Raw genomic sequence first — 17,720 nt, 5'->3', positions numbered from 1 at the left:
TTGCTTCTGTTGTTGCTTACGCCGCGTCGTCTTCTTCCAGCTGCAAATCTTTCAAGTTTCAGTGCTCGTTGCCGAAGGGTTTCTTTTCTTCATTCTGCGAGTTGGGAGAACGCTCTCACTCACTGGGTCGCTCGCGCGTTCTGCGTCAAAATAGAAGATTCCCGTCGAAGTTCTCCCTTTCGTTCGGATGGACACGTGGGTCGGCCCTGCACTCTCGTTTGGAAGGATTTCAAGCATCTTCGCCTACGCCTCCGGGGTTCGCTTCTTCGTCGTTTGCGCACTATGTCAGGGCGGGTTCGTGGAAGGAAGTCCTCCGTGACCCGCGTCGGGCGTTGTCGTGTTGACGGTTGGCCGCCTTGTATCATTAGCGCTGCCCTGCACACGGTCTGGTGGTCGAGCAGTTCTTCGAAGAAAGCGCTCAGTTCTTCACTTCAAGCTGGCAGCACAGTCTGACTCCGCAGTCCTCGATGTCAACAGAAACCCTCTCTTTCTAACATGCATCGACAAGAAGAATGGCATGTGCGAAGTACCGAGGCACAAATCGGGCGTGAAATTCAGCCACTGACGGCACAAATGTGTTTCCACTTGGTCTGAACGTTTATAGCGCATATTTCACCACAAGTTGTTACCATGCATTGCTTGGTGTTTAGGTTAGGTTATAAGTTGGGTTAGGTTAAGTATCGTGACGGTGGTGCTATGCAGCGAAGTCTCGAACCATAAATCTGGCCTGAAACGCACTGACATAGCCACTTATACTGCATATTTCCAGCGCCTGTTTCACTGCGAGTTGTTATCATGCATTGCTCTGCGTTGCTAATATCTTCGGTTTATAGGGTTCTGTCGGTCGCTATTCACGCCACAATCAAACACATTTAACTTGCTATTGTCCTTAAATATACACATATTGAGGAAGCCTTTCCCAAGCTGCGCTACCTGGAAAGAGTACTCCGAGGTCAGAGAAACCAATCCAATCGGTGCTATAGCACCATCTCCAAGTATACTTCACACAACCTTCCTTCCTAGCCTTACTCATGCAAAACCAAGATCAGTAATACAAGAAACTTATTTTCTTTTTAACAAAGGAGCACTAAATAAAAACCACTCCACTATTGATTAAAGCAGAAAATGTTTATCAGTTTGCGGATAAGAGCCACCAGCCTTCCCCCCCAAAAGAAAAGTGCGGAATTCTCATCCCGACTGACACCTAAGCATACTTGTGACCGAGAATCAGTCTGTTGACGACAATTCCGCGATTCGAAAGAGAGGAAACTACCAAGACAACAAACCGCATAAAATGCTGACTTCCCATTCAAGTAACACACAATGCCGGACACAGCAAGAAACCTAACGAGGAGACCGCAGGCATTTTTGCGTGGCCGGACCGTGGAGGAAGCACGCGTAGAGAGAAAGCCCAAGGCCTCGCGACGTCCGCTAATTCTATTGTTCGCCGCAGGACAGAGCGGCGGCGCTAATAAAAGGACGACGCCTTGAAATCGACGTCGAAGCGTGCGCGGTTTCCGCAACCGACGCCGAAGGCTACGTGGAACCGCATGCAAAGATTTAGGAATTGAAAAAAAAAAGAAAGAAAGATGTCGCAGGTACGCCCGCAGCAGTGATAGCCGTGAAAACGAATTACATTGTATCACAGGAAGTAAAGCTCGCAACCTTGTGGCCGGTTTTACACCGTAGTAACACTTATCTCTTCCATTTCTCTTTAAAAATCACTTCACTTCGCACACACACTGTAGTATACACTCGCTACTCACTAAACATGAGTGATGCGACACGTCCAAAGACGCACATGAACAGACAGGGTTCACTCCGTTATTGCGAGCACTGGCGGTCAAAACGCTGGCGTGACGATAAGCTGAGGCCACGGGGAGCGCACGCGATTGTCCGGAAGTTAGCGTTCCGTGGTGCCGCTCCCTTTACCATATTATACTGTGCTATAAGCGCTTCTGGAACTCAGCCGATGACGTTACTTCCGAAGAAAGGATGCGCATGAATACAGTGCGTATCAAGGTACTTGCCCTCTCCAAGATTTCTTTTGGACCGAGGGCTTCACCCGAAGTAAGACGCGCTGCTCATAACGACTTAATAAATGTTTGTTCTCTCTCTCTCTCTTTATGTAGCGTTGCATCTCTTTGCATCACGCACAAGCTAGCGCGGGTCAAACCTGCCCCTTCCTCCCTCTCCTCCCTCTTCTCCATTAACTCCCGTTTCTGCTTACAGAGCGTTGCACAACGCGAGTCGAAACTATGGAGCATCAATTAACCACTTCAAGCGAATCGAAGGAAACGAGCCGGAGCCATGCAAATAAATGCAAGCCACAAATGTGGGTCGAAGGTTAACGAGTTTCCCCGTTTAAGCGCAGCTATAGAACATCGGCACCATGTTTCACTTTTCTCACGTTCTCTTGAAGAGCGGGAACCAGCGAGATGAAGCCGTAACGGAGCACGCAAGTGTGAGAAAGAATGGGAAGAACAAGAAAAAAAAAAAAGTCACAGCAAAGAGAAGGGGCGCAAATAGGAACAAGAAGAAAAACAGGATGAAAGAAGAGACATGTTCATTCGGTAACCAAATATAACCAGGTGCGGTTAGCTTACCAGCTGAGGGTGAGCATTGGTGCACCTTAGAAAAAGAAAAAGCGAGCGAATGGGGAGCGTTTCTTTATTTAACATGCATCGAAATTTAAGAAGAAGATGACGATGATAACAACGAAGAATAAAAGGTGCAACAGCGACGATGACGACAAGAAAGATGAACAACAAGGATTGACATAAGAAGAATAGGCAGATTTGAAGCGCACAGGAGGAGAACTAGGCACAGGTTGTGACGGGTGCCGAGACGAAAAAAAAAAAAGAAGAAGGAAAGGAAGAAGAAAGAAAAGGGGGGGGGGGTCGCGAAAGCGCCCTCAGCGGAGAGAACCCGCACGGTGGCGCACGCGATTGTCATGTAAATGAGCTTTTCTCCCCGTTCGTCGTAGTCGCGACCTCGTCTCGCTCTTCGACCGCTGTTTCCGTCGTTGCTCACATGTGTGTTCCGTCCCTCCCCGCGACCGGTTGTCATCACCGTCGTCGTCGTTTTCGTCATTTGCGGACGCGGAAGCGGCGTCGGATTCGCGAATTCCAGGCGCCTCTTGCTCGAACGACGAACCTTCGCTCAACGTCTCTGAACGCTTCAACGATTGATCGAGCGCACATTCGTCGAGACGTATACAGTACGCACAGTGCGGTCACCCTGAGACTTGGCCAGTAATTAAAGTAACGAGATTGCACCATTTTCTCCAACTTCGTCAAGAAAGGTAACCCGTATATGATGCGATAGGGAGGTCCCCACCCACTCATTCACAAAGCATCAACTTCTCCGGTCGTAATGCCATATTCGTGCAGCAGTGGATGGCGGAGCACAATTGCAGTGTTCACTTGTAAGAGTAGATCATACTGCGATGGAATTCGCTAATCCCTTCGCATTTTCCAATAATATTTCGGTTTTATGGTCGGCGCTGGTTTCCGCAATTTTTTCGCTTAAAACTCCTTACACCACACTTATAGCTCCTCGCTCCTTTCCCCACGTGGACTTTCAACGACCTCGCCCACGTTACCGTTTTGGTTCAACCGCTAAATCTCTGAGCTCAAGGAGAACTAACAAGATCGACCAGAAATATAGGGACACACCTAGATAATGCACGGAGGCAGCGGGCTATGCGTAGAAGCTACATGCGAAGTCAATAAACGTCCATCCTCGCGTGTACGAACTTTTCCACAGCGTGTGACAAGGCTTCGTTCCAAGGTCCTTTCGGCGCGTATCGCTGTAACGCCTAACCACGGCGCACCCCGTGGTTAATCTATAACTACAATCTGCTTCCGTTGCAATTGCGCGAGTGCGACGCCCAAACCTGGCAAGCGAACGTGCTAGCAGCACGAAGGCTTTTCGCTGTTCGAGGGGGAACCGAGAGATACATTGTATCCCGATTAGATCGACGCCGGGAAGACTCAATAAGCATTGACTTGGGGGATTAGCAGCGGGATGCATGGTGAGCGGAGGTACGCGCTATACAACGGCGTTGATAACTCGCACGGCTACTCCGCCACATATCCCGCGCGGTTTCGTTGTATCGCTGCGCCGGCGTTACCTTCGGATCGCCGAAAAATGCAGATATGCCGGTTAACCATCGCATGAACATGCCTTTGAAAGCAGGCTTTACGTAAGTCACTGTTATTCCATTCTTCTCAATAACGCGCGTGGGTCTTACCATTACCGCACGTACCACACAAGCCCGTCCGCAACTTAACATCACTCATAAAAAATCATCACAGCATACTTATATATCAAACGAACCCGTCGGCTTTCGTTGGTATACACTACTCATGTTCGTTGATGTTCGCGACAGTGGAATATATATATATATATATATATATATATATATATATATATATATATAGAGAGAGAGAGAGAGAGAGAGAGAGGGGGGGGGGGAGGGAGCGAGGGAGCTATATGCTTATGTATATGTGCAAGCACGTCTGTGTCGCACAGCGCGTAATGGACCCCCATGAAGTGTCGTGTGCGCTTCTCAAGAGGGAGACGCAGATGCGCACATGTTATCATAGAGCGTACTACGTTCCGTCCGTATTTTAGGAATTAATGGCGTCTCTCCCGAAACTCTTTTCAATCACGTGTAGGGCAATTTCGATCACATTGCCTGTTCGTTTAAATTTCGATTGCGTACCAATGCTCTCGGCAACGGAACGCACTTAACACCTACTCCACTTGCAATATTCAAAATCCCTTGTAAAAGTGATGCGGCCGCCGCCACCGGAACCGAACCAACGACCTCCTGCTCGGCATCGGAATGCCATACAAACTAAACTACCTGAAGCTAAACATTTCGACAGAATTGCCTGTCTGTTTGGGAAATTGATTAGAACTTGAGACTGAAGCACAACCCCCTGAAGAAGGAGCCGAATGGGCTCCGAAATGTCGGGCTAATAAAATTCAGTTATTTGATTGGAGTCAGTCTCAAGTTCTAAACTAAACTACCGCAGCTGGTGCCGATGAGGACAAGATACGGGACAGCGTAGAGGCACTTTTCTAAGGATCCGAATCTATTTAAGTATACTTCTACGTAACTTTCACACAGATCGACAACGCTTATACAGAGAGATCAGAGCGTTGACGTTTCTTGCTTGCGATTTATCTCGGAGCCAAGCAAGCAGAGGCCACCGCTTTGTTGCACTTATATATTTTAATTTCATTTATTTAGCCTCCAATGCCAGCGGTAAACAGCTCTAGCTATACGCCATATCCACGTAGATGAAAACTATCTCCCTAATCCGTTTCATAACTCCAAACAAACCAACGCGAAAGCAAAAGCAACCAGCAGATTGTACGTGCGTGCGTGTGGGGAGGGGGTAGGGCGAGAACTATCCTTCGTGAGGGGCATAAATACTGGCTTAAACACTCGCGAAGCCAAGCGGTCTCGAACCATCTCCGTCCGCATTCGCACAAAGGAAGGTGTCCCCTTTAGCAAAGAGAAAAAAAAGGACGCAAAGGCCGGGCGCGACGTTACAGTTAAGGCAAGACCTTCGAAGCCCTATCAGTGGAAACGACAAGGCAAAGCCTTCCTGTGGTCCTGTCCGCTCGCTTGCATACTCCGAACACGCCGGCTATTCCTCGGCGGCCGCGTTGCAACCGCGCCGAACACGCAAGCGGCATATGGGGAGATTAAAAGACCGAAGAAAGATGGTATGGGGGGGGGGGGGGGGGTGTGACTATCTGGACCAGCTAAAGGTTATAATGCCTTCTGTTCCGCGGAGCTCGCCACGCATACGGGACTTGTAGCGTATAGCACGCGCGAACTGGCGGGAGAGAGCGCGCGATTGCGCGCAAGCGCGCCGGAGTCGTTATCTCGGTCTTCCGATCTATACACTCCCCCTTCCACACGATAACGGTCTCTTGCTTTTTTTTTTCCTCGTCGCTACCGCTTGATCGTCAATGTAAATTGCGTGTGCGGCGAAACGTTGGCTGCTAACGACGATGACGATAGAGAGAGAGAGAGAGAACGCAACGCGGCGCGCGTCTGATAACGGGGAGCCCCAGATCGCCGTTATCTCTCGAGATCGGCGGCGCGAGGGATGGTACCGAGGGGGAAGGGCGCGCGGTGGTGAGTATAGGGGATATCGGCGACGACGGTGCGGTCGGGGCAGGAGAGCGTCTTCTATTATCGACACGAGGGGGGGAGGGGGAGACGAGATGCGGTTCAAGGTGTTCTACCCCGAAATCTTGCGGAAGGGTGTCTCCGCGCGCGTGTGTGTTCGTTGCGACACTCGGCTGCCGGCCGACCGTCTTTTTCACTTTCTCCACGAATCTCCCCGGCCGCCTTTTATTGTTCGCGTTGTCTTTCCGGCGTTGTTTATCGCCGTGCGCGCTTAATTCTCGCCGCTGGTGCGGTACACGCCGGTGGCGCGGTCGGTTCGCGAAAAGCGAGCAGCCCGAGCGAAGAGGGATGCGCGTGAAGGCATGCGATGCGTGAAGGTGTGCTTTTCAAACGGCAGCCTTGATTCGCCGTTCGCTACTTCTCCTTCGTGACACGTGTGCATATGTGTGTGTGTGTGTGTGTGTGTGTGTGTGTGTGTGTGTGTGTGTGTGTGTGTGTGTGTGTGTGTGTGTGTGTGTGTGTGTGTGTGTGTGTGTGTGTGTGTGTGTGTGTGTGTGTGCGTGCGTGCGCGCGCGCGCGCAGAGTCGGAGACGAGTGACGGCGCTCCTAGGCATCAAGGTCGCCGGAATACGGCCACCGGTGTGAGTGCAATAAGGGCCCTGCGGAGAGAAGGGAATAAAGCTGCCAACTAAGGGGGAGGCGGCGCGAAGGGTGTAATGTCGTACACGTGAGAAGCTCAAACAACGTGGTCATATAATTTAGGGCGCACTTCGTATACTTCGCTATACATAAGGCTTATCGCATCTTTGAAATGCGAGTTAAAGTGAGTATGCTGGCCCTTAAATTCTGTCTTGTTTGCTTCCAGTACACATTTAGTAAATTAATCTGTGATTGAACACTATACATCATTTGTGCAAGAAAGCGGTGACTGTGAGACACCGCGTAGCACAGTCAGTTTTCTATCAAACTATAGTTGAATGATTGCCGCCTAAGCGAGCAACAGCGCGTATCACTTTTTCTTTTATATTTTTTTAAATAAAGAAGAACGAAAGAATATGGACATACATTACGTCACACACGCGGTAATGTGTTCAGTCGCCAAGTTGACCACACACATGTTTCAATGCACTGAATATTTTAACACCCTTAAGGGTTTTAAAAGGGTCTTTTCACAATTGCACCGATCATTCCACCCATTTAGCCCCCCCCCCCTTTATTATACTCAGAACAACCCTTAATAAAGGTGCGTGTGGGAAAAAGAAAACACAATAAAAAATATCACCGTATAACCCAGATTAATTTTTTTAAGTGCACTTAATTCTGAACACGCGAGCGTATTAGCATTTCGCCCTCGGAGAAATGCGAACTCCGTGTTCGGAATAGCAGCCACGACTCCGTGCCCATCAGTTGGATGCCATAGCAGTTGAGCCAACGCCGCATGTGATCCCATAGTGAAACGAATGGCTCGAAAGTACAGCGCCTCAGGTACTGTGCACAGTATATACGTATTCAGGAAGTGTGGCCGAATCAAACGCACCTCCCGTCAACAGGGCATGCCGAAAGGTCAAGCAAACGCGCCTAAGATATGCTAATTTCTGTCCAAATATAAGGCCATTCGCATTTGTATGTACATGTGTAGGCTTCGAAGGCGTCGCTAACTGTAATTTCGTATGGTAAAAGATGCTAAGCGAAAAAGCGAAAAAAAAGAAAACTATACCCAACACCATTAACCAATGCCTAACTATATCGCACAAACCTTAAATCAGGAGGTTAGCCGACGATGAGCGAAAAGTCCGTTACACTGCATATGCATCCGAGCCGCCACTCACCAGATGCACGATGAAAATGAACTTAAAAGAGAAAAGAAAAAAAAGTAAACCGCGGCTACAGGAGGAATCTGCGCTACAGGTGAATAAGGTCAGCGGCCAAACGTCGGAGGTGGTCATCAGGAACTAAAACATCGCTATTTATAATAATACCGTTTATTACAAGGGCAAGCGCGCAATCAGATGTGAGAAAAGCTCAATGAAAATTCAGCAGCGGACTACGCGGTGTTCATGTATGCACGGCGTTCAGATACCTTGTGAGCTTATAAGCACGCTTACTCGAAGGATTTGGAGTTATTTAGTTATGTGTTTTAAGCTCCGATGTGCGCAATGTTACGGTTGTTTGTTTGTTTGTTTTCTCGTAGTGACGCGACGCTGTGACTGTACGCTCGCGTGTTGCCCCGACACATCGCACTCTCACTAAGCATACCTTTATTACTGCATTTTATAAGTGTATTTTATGATATTCTTGATGTTTCCGGCTCCCTTGAATTTCTTTATATATAACGATCTGTGCTCGCCAACCGTTTGCGATTCTCTCCCTATTTGCACACATTGTATTATTTCGCCCACCCCTGATGTAAAGCCCCGATATAGGAATTTCAGGCATAGAAAATAAATAAATAATGCAATAAATAAATTATAAAGTAGGTTATGTCCGAGTAATACGATGTTTCTATTCCAACGAAGATTTTCCAAGGTTTCTGTCTCTTTTCTTTTTCTTTTCTGACATTTCTTATTTGCTGGTGCTAATAGTTTTTAATGTTTGGTACAGCCGGCATCTCTGAGGCCTATTCTCTTAGGATCTCATCATTTAATAAGCGACACACACACACACACACACAAAAAAAAATTCGAGCAAGCGCGCTCGCGTTGCTCCTTCTTCGTTTCACTCTGTAATGCACTTTCCCGACCCGAGCGTTTCCAATAGCTCCGCTTCCTCTTTCGCCACTTTCGTTGTCGCCGTCACTGTCTCGGCGGCACTACACACATTCCCAAGCCCGTCCGATGCCGCAGAGAGCGCGTGTAAGTGTGGGTACGTATAACGTACGCGCACAAACAAACACACGTTTGGTGGGGTCCGGCGACGAGGCTAAATTACGGGGTGCGAGTCAAGAGCTGGCACGCGCGGCGAGTCTCTGTTCTTGGTGAGAGAGAGAGAGAGAGAGAGAGAGAGAGAGGGGGGGGGGTATGCGCGCTTCACCGGAGAACCTTATTGCAGCGAAGCCAAAAAGGCTGCGAATGAATGAATGAATGAATGAATGAGAGAGAAAGAGAGAGAGAGTGTGGTTTCGAAAACGAGAACGAAGCAACAAAACCGCATCGCGTCTTGCAATGAGCAACAGAAGTGCGCGAATTAAAAAAGAAAAAGAAAGAAAGAAAGAAAAGGAAAGGAAAAACGACTTAGTAATAGATAAACGAATGTATCACCAGAGCAGTCTCCCAGCTCTCTATTGTTCTTTCTGGCGTAAGGGGGTTTTGGGGGGGGGGAGGTATGATGGCTGGCGAACACGTTAACGGCGAGCGAGCGCGCCGGGAGAAGGCGGTCAGAAGAAGGTTGCAAGAGGGAACCGCCGCCGACGCCCTCTTTTGGCGTGGTGCCGAAAAGTCAAGCGCCGCTGCATGGTGGGGGCGGCTTTTTTTAAAAGGAGCGCGTGGGCCCGCGGCGAGCGTCTTGTCTTCTCTGTTTAAGACAAACGCGGGCAAAATGCGAAGCGACGAGCGAAGAGAGAAGAACAATGACGCGTCACGAAAACTGCGAAGATGAAAGAGAAAAAGAGGAAGAAAAGCAGCGGGACGCACTGTTGTGGGTCCGAGGAGGAAGGCAAGAGTTTAGAGATCGCTCCCATGGTCGCAGGGATCAGGCTTTCCTACGCAAATTACCACAGGTGCCGCTATGGTGTCTGTGGAAGTAGCAGGTCTGGCGGTGGAGCCAGCGTAGGAACGATTGGTGAGGTGTATTTCGGCATTAGCCGAAATTTTCGACCCTCCGGCTTCAAACAGCCTTGTCACTTTGCACACTGATCGCTTTCAACACGACATTGAGCTGATAAGTACGACAATTCACGATGATTGTGCGTTTGCGCACAGTCTCCTGGCCTCCTGCGTTTAGAAATGTACTGGATTGCTTCGAAACTTAGGCCGAAACAAGCAGATAAAGCGTAGTAAACAAAGCCGCAAAGTAGGTCCGAAGCCACAAGAACGAAGACCACGCAAATCTGCGCAATACATCGCTATCGTTACCCCGCTAACTGTACGAAAACAGTGCCATAGAACCTTTAGTAAGTTTAGTAAAAAACCCTATGGTCGTAAGCCATGCGCGTCGGCAGTACACATGACTAAGCAAACGTCATTACAAAGAACGAGCTCACTGAATTCCCAGTTAAAATAGATTTTCGCACATAAGGGACAACTCGGCAAGCTTCTGCTTTTTCGAGACTCGTCGAATCGTACAGGTGACGGTATGTTGGGCTGGTTCGTGCTCGGATATAAATTTAAGCCCAATTAGTAAACTACGCCACTGCAACAGTAAAACGGCCTCCATAACCGTGACAGGTGGTTGGGTAATAATAATAATTAAATAAATAAAAGCCGCGAGAGGGAGAAAAGACAGGTGGCGACGCTCTACAGAAGTTCCGTCACTAGCTCGCCATGATGTCATGAACATGGGGAACATCTTGTTAGTTAATTTAGTTAGTTTAGTGTTTACGGTAAGGAAGGAGTATGGTGAATTCTGAAAGAACCAGAAATTGGGTCTAGTTACGGGACCTCTCACCCAGTTCCAAAATTGGCCCAATGCGAAAAACAATACAACAAAATCTGTGACGTCACGCTGACATACCCACGCTGATGTGTCAGCGCAAAATTCGCGAAAGCGAAGCTTGGGCATCACTTTTTTTGTACAGTATATGATGAAGTGCCCCCCCCCCCCCCCCATTGCCAATCATATGCGCGAAAATAGGGTTTCGAATACATTACGAGTAGAAACTGAGTTCATGACGGTATTCAATACAGTGAAACATCGCTAAAACGAAGATGAAAGGGGAGCCAGAATTACTTCATTTTTGTTTATTACTTCGTTATATCCATTATTTTATGTACTGCAATATGACTCTCTTTGGGAATTTCAAGCGGAATTTCACTTACTTTGTTACATCCCGTTTCGTTAGGTTGCCACGCACTCCCTCCCCCTCCCCCCTCCCGCCCCCTCGCCCACCCCCCTCCCACTTATCGCCAAATAACGGCGTCCTTTTTTTGCGATAGATCTGTCGTTCTCGCAGGGTCGCCTGGAATTACCCGTCAGCACCTCAGGCCTGTCTGTCCTCTACCTGACGGAAATCCCGCGCACGGCGACGGGCCGGGTGTCGAAATGGAGACCACGCGAAGGGGCCGCAACGCGTCAGCCAAATAAATCATCTTGCCGAGGACAGACTGACTGCATATAAGAGTGGCCCTGGTGGCGACGACGACGCGCCTACTGCAGCAGCGGCGACGCCGCGTGACTCTCTGGATATCTCGAGCCTTTTTCTGCCGAAAGGAGTTAGCGAGAAAAAGAAAAAAAAAGACAATAAAACAGGAAAACGAAGAATAAATAGAAGAAGGAGAAGCATTGCCGGCGCCTGACGAGACGCGAAAAGCTGCAGCGAGGCCGTGATTTTTTTTTTTTTGTCACCTCGCGCGCGCGCCCGCGATGCCCAAAATTATGCGCAGGAAAGAAGAAAAAAAATGCGGGGCCCGAGAAATATTCTTAGGATGTATGCATACATGCAAGCTCGCATCTTGCACAGAGCGTCGAAGGTTATACGGTTGGCATCAACAAGAAGAGATGACGACGACGACTAGGACGGGCTACTTGGCTTTTCGGGGGAGAGCACGTGGACTGGGCGGGCAAGGATGGCCGATACACAAATAAGAAAAAAAGGAAAATAAAAATGACGGACAAGCATAAACGGCACCGAGCCGTATACGAGAGACGACATTTCGAAGAGCCGACGCCAAGATTGAGCTAAAGCGACAGATTCGGGCCGGTCCTATGTAGGTTGGAACAGCGACGCGAGGTCACACCGCGGTGAACATATAGAGGAACGCCACCATCCTCGTCAACAGTAGCCTATTTTAGGTCCGGCGCAAGAACGAAGGCCATATCACTTCGTACGTACTCCAATTAGCCCTGCCTTGCGCCAGCTGACACCGTCCTCTGTTTCTAATTTTCTAAAAACTCCGATGAAATTTTCTAATTTCATCGGACTATGACAGCTGGCTAGTTCTCTGAGGTCCTCGACTGTGCATGCCTTCCCTCGACACCCATCGTGCAACTCTAATAGACCTGCGCTTATCTGGCTTACATATTACGTGGCCTGCGCATCTCCAAGTCCTCCTGTTATTGTCGACTTTGCTATTGGCTATTCCCGCAAGCGCTTTAATAGACACCTTCGTTTGCCGGCAATGTTTGCGTTAATGCTCGCGTTCCGCCCGCCGTGTATTGGGAGAGTTGAAGACGATGGTGGATTTCGCTACCTGCCCATTCACTCTATTTATTGTGTTCTTCCGCTCCCCTTACTTCATCTGCGATGTACTGGCGTGGACGGCCTATGTGTTTCGCTACTGCCGATGATGCCGTTTTTTTCACTGCTACAGACACCGCCGGCTTTTTTCACTCAATGAGCCATCTGACGCTATCGCATAAAAACTTTAAAAAAAATCTATGACAAGTACTTATCGAACTATGCGGCCACAAATTTGCAACCTTTACCCAAAAATCTGAAATAAAACAGAGCAGCGATAAGGCGCATACAGAGCTAGAAAAATTGAAATGCGAACAGTTTCGAAACTATACACTAACACGACGCTCCGTTTGCAGGTTCACCTGCATCTGAAACAGTGGCTTAATTCAAGATCGTACGCTCGGGACTGACTGCTTCATGCTTGGAAAGCGGCTGCAGAGCAATCGCACGTCACACTTCTACGTATGATTACGCGCGAAAGACGTTCCTCAATTGCTGTTCGTTGCCGTTCGAATTTTAATTTCAAAGCACTGTAAAGTCGCCTTTTCGCCAATCGGCTCGGATAAAAACACACACGGTTGAATTATATACGACAGACTCGAAACCTTCAGGAGAGAGAGAAAGAAAGTAAAGGAAAGGCCGAAACCTTTACTACCGTATAGCGGGAAAAGCGAGACGGACTTTCTAACTTCTTTCTTTTTCCTTTTTGTTTAGAAGCCGCACCAAACCGCGCGCGACAGAACTATTTGCTTCTTCCGTTCGTTCCTATACCACTTCGTCGTTCCTGTTTTCTTTATTTTTTTCGTTTTGATAACGCTGCTTCGCACAACACCATCGCAAGGTTTTCCGAGACAGCGCCCCAGCAGCAGCGGCGGCACCTATGGCGGCAGACGGGGCGAGACAGTGACGAACAAGCTGTCCTCTCACGCGACGCCAAGCGCGTTCGGGGATGTGCCGTATATACGCTATGGCGAGTGGCAAGGCTCGCGCGGAAAAAGGAGGCGCTGATGCATAGGCGTCCCTGAGATGGCGCCTAGCGGACGGTCACCTAGAGAGAGGCGGTGGTCCGCGAGCACAACGGCGCACGCCGTTGCTTCGACCCTCCACCCTGACAAGCCTCCCGCGCGCTTACACACACTCCGCAAAAACGGCTCCAGGACACTTCCATAATTTCTGTCTTTCTTACGAACTTGCGTAGCGGGCGAGACAGGTGCCCACGAAGAGAAGATGAGAGAGAGAGAGAGAGAGAGAGGTGCTCTTCTTCGCCAGGTACGCGTGAAACTATAGGTGCAACCTTGTCGAGCTTTCGAGAACTACCAGGGGGAGGACTATCGCGAATGTGTGTGTGACGGCGCCAAAGGCGCGTCGCCGTTTAGTGGAACGGTGGCGAACCAAGCGTCAACAGGCCACGACGAGCTGTGTGGCGCCGTCTTCCAGCCAGGTTAGCTGAAAAAAAAAACGAGAAAAAGAAGAAAGAAGAAAAGAAAGGAAGGGGTATATCGCAGCTTCGCTGACTATCCGAGGAATCGATGATGACTGCGCTGGCGGCGCGACTTTCGAGCATCGTTCCAATATTGAGCGATGAGAATCATGCGGTTACACGATGATATCGTATATATCGCATATTACGTCATATATTATGTTGCATTTTATACGGTTACATCGAGCTCCTCTACAACGAACGCCTATACAATTAAAGTATATATATATATATATATATATATATATATATATATATATATATATATATATATATATATATATATATATATATATATATATATATATATATATAAAACGGAGGAATAATTGCGTCCCAGTTCTATTGCGAGCTGTGCGGTGCGCGACCTTTACAGCGAAATTACCTGTATAACGAATGATTTCGGAGGCCCAAGCCCTTTCTATACTCGTTAGTCAGAACAGTAGAAAGTCGAGATTGAAGCCAAGGAAAGCGTAAGCAAAGCTAGCCGATATGTTAATTTGGAAGGTCGAAACGATAAAAAGGAAAGTTGGGTGAAAGCGGACGAACAGAAAACTTGCCGCCCTTTGAAACAGGTCGTGCGCCTAACGCATAGGTCTAATGCGAATGGCCGTTCAGTTGGATTCCCCACGGGCGCAAGTCGTGTCTTTTACACCAATTTCATTTCGCTTTTGCTTATCATTACGACATTTCATAAAACCGGAATAGCTCATTTCTCCTACGCTTTCCCTGACTTTGGGAGTATGATAGTACTCTGCGTGCGTTAAACGTGTCATTGTCGCAAGGCGCGCAATGAAGTGTAAAAGCATCCTGCCGTCATGTTTTCAGTTGTCCGTCTAATTTGCGCTGCGGTGACTTCATCGAACCTCTTACAAATTTCACAAGGACAAGTTGTTTCGGAACCTTCCAGAATGCAGCAAACGGTATATGAACCAGAAAGTCAAACCAATGGGCGTGCAGCAGGTTTTCCTCGAGCGTTAATTAGACATGGACACCCCCAGACGCAACGCGACCACGTTATACAGTTGACACATTTCTTCGAAGTGGATTAACGGGGCATTGCACGTGCAAACAGCGGGAGCAGACACTTACAAGAGTGGTTACAGGAATTCAGTTGTCTTTAGGCTGACTTTTGTTGGGATTCGGTGGACGTCAGATGCAACTTATTTATTATGCATGAGTTTTGCAAAACGCCGAAGAATGGGATACAATACGAGACAAACAACGGAGTTACTGAGAGTTCAGGGGCCCAAGAAACGTTCGCCTGCCTCATTATAGGGGTACCCTGTAATATAACGTACATCCTTAAAAGAGAATAAGACTAATTTATTTTACAGCGACTGGAAGGACAACATAACAAAAAGATGACTAATAAATTCATAAGTGATAGCAACACGTGAGACGGGGGGGGGGGGTTGTCGAGGGGGGCTGGGGGCGCTGGAGAAACATTGACTGTGACCGAACGAGCTGCTATGTAGAAACCTTCAGTCATTGACTCAGAAATACAGCGCTGCAGAAAGAGCCATAGTCGGGCACCTAACTAACGTAACCTAGCAGCGCAACTTCAAGAAGCAACGAAGAAATTTCCGACACGAGATATAATTACTCTGTCCGAATCTAATTGCAACTTGGCGTAATCGCCTGCAGTGTTGGAACAACCCAGAATTTGCGACATGGGAACAGTGTTCCTGACCCTCTCTACGAAAAAAAGAATGAATGAAACCTCTCAAGAACTTGGAAAAGCTAAAGACTGAGATCGTTTCTTGTTGTTTTTATGTTATTTCCAAGGCGAGACGCTTTTAATGCAGAACCAGAGAAGCGAGGAAGACCTTCACCCATGTGAGGCTACAAGGACCCATCTTCGCCGCAACAATTTCTTTTCTTTTTTTTTCATTTCTCGTCGTTTTTCTTTTTTTTTTCCTCAGGCGAATACGTGCGTTATGGTCGCTCACGCCCCCGCAACCGAGTCTCGCACCAGTATGCGTTGACGCGAAGGCGGCGGCGTTATAGTGGTCATGTTGTATTCATGTCGCGGTCACGCAACATGTCGCGCGAGTTCTTGCGAAGTGCAAAAAAAGAAAGAAAAAAAAGGACGGGAGAAACTGCACTGAGAGGCGCCTACAGCCGTTGCAAAAAAACAGACAAAACAAAAGATCAAATAAACAAGGAGAGATGGCATGCAGTCGCCATCGAGGTCCCCTGACTGCACGCCACACGTACACACACACACGCGCGGCTCGTCTTCACGTCTGGCCGCGCCCACGGTCAACCGCAGACCGAAGAATATATGGTAATTATTTCTCCGCAGTTACTTAGCTGTTCTTTTTCTTTTTTAGCTTCTCGCCCGCGGCATCTCCTTGAGCTGCTGTAGGGTTGCGCTCTCGCGTATACCGCCCTCGCAATGTGACCATGGATGCTCCAAAACCATGGCGCATAGCCCGACTCTCCTCGGCACGCATGACGCAGGCGGTTAGAAAAGGACATCGAATTGCATCTCCTTTTTATTTTCTTTTTGAAATAGCAAACCCAAGCATTGTTACTTAACCCTATGGCCAAAAACACAGCTCTGGGTCCTTTCTTAACCTCCTGGGGTTCTCTTTTAACCTAACTATTTAATAAGCTCCCAGTTGGTGCGCAGCGCGCGTAATGTCGGTGATGACACATACAAGCTGTGTTCTCGTGCTATCCACGCGTTATCAATCTGGGATCGTTGTTCCACTTACACCAAATGAAACACGCAGGGCACAAGATAGCGTGAGTTCTACGCGATGATACAATAGTTCTACGCGATGACAGTCCTAAAGCTTCATACCTCTAACGATATCGTTTGTGTCAATGGCGGTCATTTCAAAACTAACGCGCTTAGTGTTTTACATATATAGTGTTTCACAGCTAACGTTAGCCAATCTGTTCAACGGGAAAGAAAAGAGATATTGAGAAAACGCGGTGCACGGTGCGATTAAAAGACCTGTACGGTGTTCGGTCATCAGAGGCCTTACAGGTTTATAAAGCAAAAAAGGGTAAGGCGTGCAGATACGGACACAAGAGAAGTGGACAACACGAATGCCGTGTTGCCCACTTAGGTGTTCGTGTTGTCGACTTCTCATCTCGTGTGTCCGTGTCTACATGCCTTGCCCTTTTTTTTTTTGCATTATGAATACTTACCAACTAGCTCAGCCTTCAGTAGTCATAAGCCTTACGGGTGTTATTGTTATTTCTATGGGGCTGTGACCTAGACAGGCTGTTCTGACAAACAGCCTTTTGTCACAGTCCTTCTTTCTGTACCTTTGACAGAAGGAAAATAAACTTGATTGATTGATTGATTGATTGATTGATTGATTGATTGATTGATTGATTGATTGATTGATTGATACACGCAGCTCCGCGACATCTCCGCAAGTGTCGCTTTGGCCAGCTCGTGGCTAAACTCGTGGCAGCAGGACACACAATTAGTCACGACCATTCTATAGCACGGGAACATCACTGTCTAGCGTCAACCACATGTCCTTTGTTCGTGAAACTTCTTGTCGCTCATCAAATCTCCACCCGCTGTACAGAAGTCGAATTTACAGATGCAAGTTTATTAGTTCGTCAGCGTCGTTTTACCTTTCCTCTGGTTGCTTTCTTGCGTCAGTGGCGTCACAGAACGTGAGAACGTTCAATAGGAAGGACAGGAAACTTCAGTAGAACAGAAAAAAAAAAGAGGAATACCGAGAGGGAAAAAGATAAGGAGACAACTTAAAGAGACACAA

At 48.1% G+C, this 17,720-nt stretch overlaps 1 protein-coding gene across 6 annotated transcripts in view; it reads right to left on the bottom strand.

Annotated features, from left to right (window-relative positions):
• The window catches only part of Cph (BCL11 transcription factor chronophage), a 592,695-nt gene that overhangs the window by 140,736 nt on the left and 434,239 nt on the right, over positions 1-17,720 (bottom strand). The window lies entirely within an intron of this gene.

This window comes from Dermacentor albipictus, chromosome 7 (assembly GCF_038994185.2).
Source record: "Dermacentor albipictus isolate Rhodes 1998 colony chromosome 7, USDA_Dalb.pri_finalv2, whole genome shotgun sequence".
Taxonomy (NCBI): Eukaryota; Metazoa; Arthropoda; class Arachnida; order Ixodida; family Ixodidae; genus Dermacentor; species Dermacentor albipictus.
This window is presented reverse-complemented; position numbering and strand designations above follow the sequence as displayed.